Consider the following 4,653-nt stretch of genomic DNA (forward strand, 5'->3'; position numbering starts at 1 on the left):
CCTTCCTTCCTTCCTTCCTTCCTTCCTTCCTTCCTTCCTTCCTTCCTTTCTTTCTTTCTCTTTCTTTTCTTTCTTGCTTCCTTCCTTCCTTCCTTTTTTTTTTTCTTTTTAAGATTTTATTTATTTCAGAGAGAGAGCAAGCGTGAGGGGTTGGTGGTGGTGGCAGAGGGAGAAACAGATTCCCAGCTGATCAGGGATCCGGCGTGGCTGGATCCCAGGACCCCGGGATCATGACCTGAGCCAGAGGTAGACGCTTAACTGACTGAACCACACAGGTACCCCTGGAGCTGGAACCTTGAGGAATAAACGGGAGTTCCCCAGGTACAGAAATGGGGGGGTTGGAAGGCACGTCAGAAAGAGGGACCAGCATGGGCAAAGGGGTGGCATGTGTGGGAAATAACAGAGCATTCCCTATAACTAGAAGAAAATACATTTTTGAAGAGAACGCATTTGCTGTGAGTTCCTGCTTGGGGGTGGGGGGGAAGCAAAAGAGTCCTTTTAACTAGCTGCGTGTCCCAGCCAAGGGAAGAACCTGGGCAAAGGCCATGAGGGTGCAAGGCCTGCTGGGTGAGGAGGGAGTTTGACTCAGTGTGATGGGGGGAGGGCTGGAGAGGGCACGGACAGGCTAAGGGCTCTGAAAGCAAAGCCAGGGGTGGGATGGGGGCTTGGATTTCCTCCTGGGGTGATGGGCATGGGGAGGGACTGAAGCTGCACCTGCCCTAGGGCCTATTGACTCAGCACACTCACTGTGAATCAGGCTGCGCCCCTTCTTGTGCAACTTTTGTCTTTTTCGCTGCCCAATCCCCAGCCCCACCCCACCCCACCCCTCACACTCCGTGTGGCCTGGAGTCACTCAGACCTGGGTTCTTCCTCTAGAAAGCCTCCAGCAAGTCACCAGAAGATGGGCAGCTTCTCCCTCCCCGTGGGAGCTGCATCCAGATGCTGGGAGGGGCAGAACATCCTCAGTTCCTGTCCCCAGGGGCTGGCCTATTTATACCCGCCACGCCAGGCTCTGGCCAATCGTTCAACTTGCACCCTTGGCTCTTCATGCTTCTTCTTTCTTGCTAACAGTACTTCTCTGCCTCCTTCCCCTCTTCTTCCAGCATTTAAAAATCATCTAACCTATGAATGGATGGACAAGCAAAATATGGTATAACCATTCAATGGAATATTAGTTAGCTATGAGAAAATATGATGCTACATGGGGGAACCTTAAAAGCATTATGCTGAGTGAAAAAAAGCCAGACACAAAAGGCCCTACACTGTCTGATTCCATGTACACAAAATGTTTAGAACAGGCAAATCCGGGGTGCCTGGGTGGCTCAGTCAATTAAGCGGCTGCCTTTGGCTCAGGTCATGATCTTGGAGTCCCGGGATCGAGACCCACGTTAGGCTCCCTACTCAGTAGAGAGCTTGCTTCTCCCTCTGCTCCTCACCTCACTCACTCTCTCACTCGCTCTCTCGCACTCTCTCAAATAAATAAATAAAATCTTAAAAAAAAAAAAAAAAAGAAGAACAGGCAAATCCTTAAAGGCAGAAAGCAGATTGGTGGCTGACAGGGGCTGGGAGAGGGGCTGGGGAGTGACTGCCCTTGGGGATGCGGCTTCCTTTAGGGGTGATGGAAGTGTCTGGGAAGTAGATAGAGGTGATGCTTGCACTAAATGTCTCTAAGCTGTACACTTTAAATGGTAAGTGGTTAATTTTATGGTATGTGAATTTTATCTCAGTTTAAAAAAAACCTCAGGGGCACCTGGGTGGCTCAGTCGGTTAAGCGGCTGCCTTCGGCTTGGGTCATGATCCCAGGGTCCTGGGATCGAGCCCCACGTCGGGCTCCCTGCTCGGTGGGGAGCCTGCTTCTCCCTCTCCCTCTGCCTGCCTCTCTGCCTACTTGTGCTCTCTATCTCTCTGTCAAATAAGTGAATAAAATCTTAAAAATAAATAAATAAATAAAAAAAACCTCAGAGGAAATCATCAGTCCATGCCAAAACCAGTGGGTGAAAGTGTGATGGACACCAGGATATTCACATCGTCTAAGTATCTCCCCACATGATATTGATATTGATTTATTATGCGAGGAGGGATGGGAAGAGAATGGTACCTCAACTGTAGGAAAACCTGGCCAACTTCACTCAGGTGATCAAATTCTAATATCACCAATGTTGGGAACTGACATCAGGTACCTCCGGATACAAGGCACCGGAGAGGACCATCATCACCTCTGTGGTTCCAGACAAAGACACACACCCTGAACCGGGTCAGGAGGAACCAGCAGATCAGCCTGCTGGGGGACATTCTGTGAAACAGGTGATGTCCACTCTCCAAAAATGTTAATATCACAAAAGACGAGGAAAAGCTGAGGAACTGATTCAGATTACAGGACACCAAGAGACATGACCATTTCATGAAACATATGGTCAGGGATTAGATCCTGGACCAGTGAAGAAACATGCTATAGAAGATGCTACTGGGGCAACAGAAAACTTGGAACACAGACTAAGGGGGACAGCTGTGGTCTGGGTAAGAGAATGCACTTTTGCTCAGGAAACACACAGTGGTGTATTAGGGGGTAAAGGAACATCACATCCATAATTTGCTCTCAAAAATAAAAAGGCACATTGGGGCACCTGGGTGGCTCAGTAGGTTAAGCGTCTGACTCTTGGTTTCTGCTCTCGGGTCATGATCTCTGGGTGGTGATGTGCTCAGCAGGGAGTCTGCTTGGGATTCTCTCCCTCTCCCTCTGCCCCTCTCCCTGCTTGCAGAGGCTCTTCCACTCTCTCAAAATAAATAAAACCTTAAAAAAATAAAAAGGCACATGGATAGATAGATATGTTTGTGTGTCCATATATATATGATTATAAAGCAAATGTGACAAAGTGTGGAAAGAGTTGGTGAATCTGGACAAAGGGCATATGGAAATTACGTTATTCTACATTTGAAATTATTTTATTATTTTTATTTATTTATTTATTTATTTAAATAGCAACTCTCTCTCTCTCTCTTTTTTTTAAGATTTCATTTGTTTATTTGACAGAGAGAGACAGAGAGAGAGGGAACACAAGCAGGCAGAGTGGGAGAGGGAGAAGCAGGCTTCCCGCTGAGCAGAGAGCCCGATGCGGGGCTCGATCCCAGGACCTTGGGTTCATGACCTGAGCTGAAGGCAGACGCCTAACGACTGAGCCACCCAGGCGCCCCTGAAATTATTTTAAAATAAAAAGGTTAAAAGTTGCCTGAAGATCTCGGGGTGCCCTTGTGACTATCTCCCATTATGGCTTCCCCATTCTCAGTCCCAGTGTTCAGCTGCACATAGGTGACCCCCAGGCTCCACGGATTCATCACCTCACCTCCAAACCATTTCTCCCCCCTGTAGCCTCACCACCAAGCCAAATACCAGGGAGGCAGCCTGGCTTCCTCTTCTTCCTCCTCATTCCAGCCACTGTGACCCCTGGCCTGTCCACTCCTTCTCCTTTTTTTGCTCCCTCCTGTGGGTGCAGGCCTGTGTCTCTGCTGGGATGTTTCCCCTCTAGTTCATCCTTCCTGGCTGAGCTCCACTGGACCCTCCTCTGGGAAGCCCTCTCTGGGGGAGGAAGGTATACCCCCAGCCCCTGGAACAAAGTCAGACATAGAGCTGGAGTTTCATACCTATTTGTTGAATAAATGAATGAACAAATAAGTAACTACCCTCAGGCAGAGCCCTCACCAACCCCCCTATATACTCTTCCCAGACTCTGTCCCTCCCTCTGGCCCAGCTCTGAACCCATAGTGCTGGGGGTGAGGGACGGGGGTCTGTGTCCAGCTTTTTCTTCCCCAGACTGAGGGCTCCTCGGGCCTGGGCTTGGGGCCTTTTGGGGGTCCCCATTATCATCACAGGGACAGAGTGGGCTGCTCCGTGGCTTTGCAGCATGTCTGCTTTTGGAAAAGGCAGTTGATGAAATTGAGCAAGGCTGAGCTGCAAAGCTGGGTAGGGTATGGGTGGGGCTGGGGGCTGGGATGGACCTTCGGAGTTCACACAGGGTAGTAAGGAGCTTTCTAGGAGAGCTGAGAGTAAGAAGGTGTGTTTGTGTGTCTGTGTGTGTTTGCCCATATGCATGAGGCTCCTTCCTAATGTGTGTCTGAGGTCTGAGGCTGCAATGCTGCCCGGCTCAAGGCCTGACTGGGCCTGAGCTTTGGGTCTGTGTTTTGTATTTTAAGTCCCCATGAAGCTCTGTGCATACGTCTGCGTCTGTGCATGGTAGCTGTGTGTGCATGAGCTTCTCAGGACTCCCCCCAGGCTCCTGCTCAGGACGTGCTTGGCCTCAGTTTCAGGGTATCTGGAGGTCTGTATTTGTGCCCTGGCTCTGTGTGTGTCCCCTGCTCTGAGCGTGTACTGGGAGCTGGGGTGTTCACGAAGCCGGTGTGTCTGTCACTGAGGGTTCAGCCCACGCTTCACTGCATGGTCGGCCTGAATTTCCTAGGGTCTGCGGGTCCCAGGCTGTGTGGGTGGAGGGTGGGCAGAGACCCCGGGAGGCCGGGAGGTGGGGTGTGGGGGGGAGTGCGGGGGAGCGCAGGGCCGGCCCCGGGGCGGGGCGAGCCGCCCAGGGCTGGGGGCGGGGCGGCCCGGCAGCCTCACTTTGGCGAAGTTGGCGGCGCGGAGGCTGGCCCGGGACGCGCCCGGAG

This window comes from Mirounga leonina, unplaced genomic scaffold, assembly GCF_011800145.1.
Source record: "Mirounga leonina isolate KUSES-001 unplaced genomic scaffold, KU_Mleo_1.0 Mir_94, whole genome shotgun sequence".
Taxonomy (NCBI): Eukaryota; Metazoa; Chordata; class Mammalia; order Carnivora; family Phocidae; genus Mirounga; species Mirounga leonina.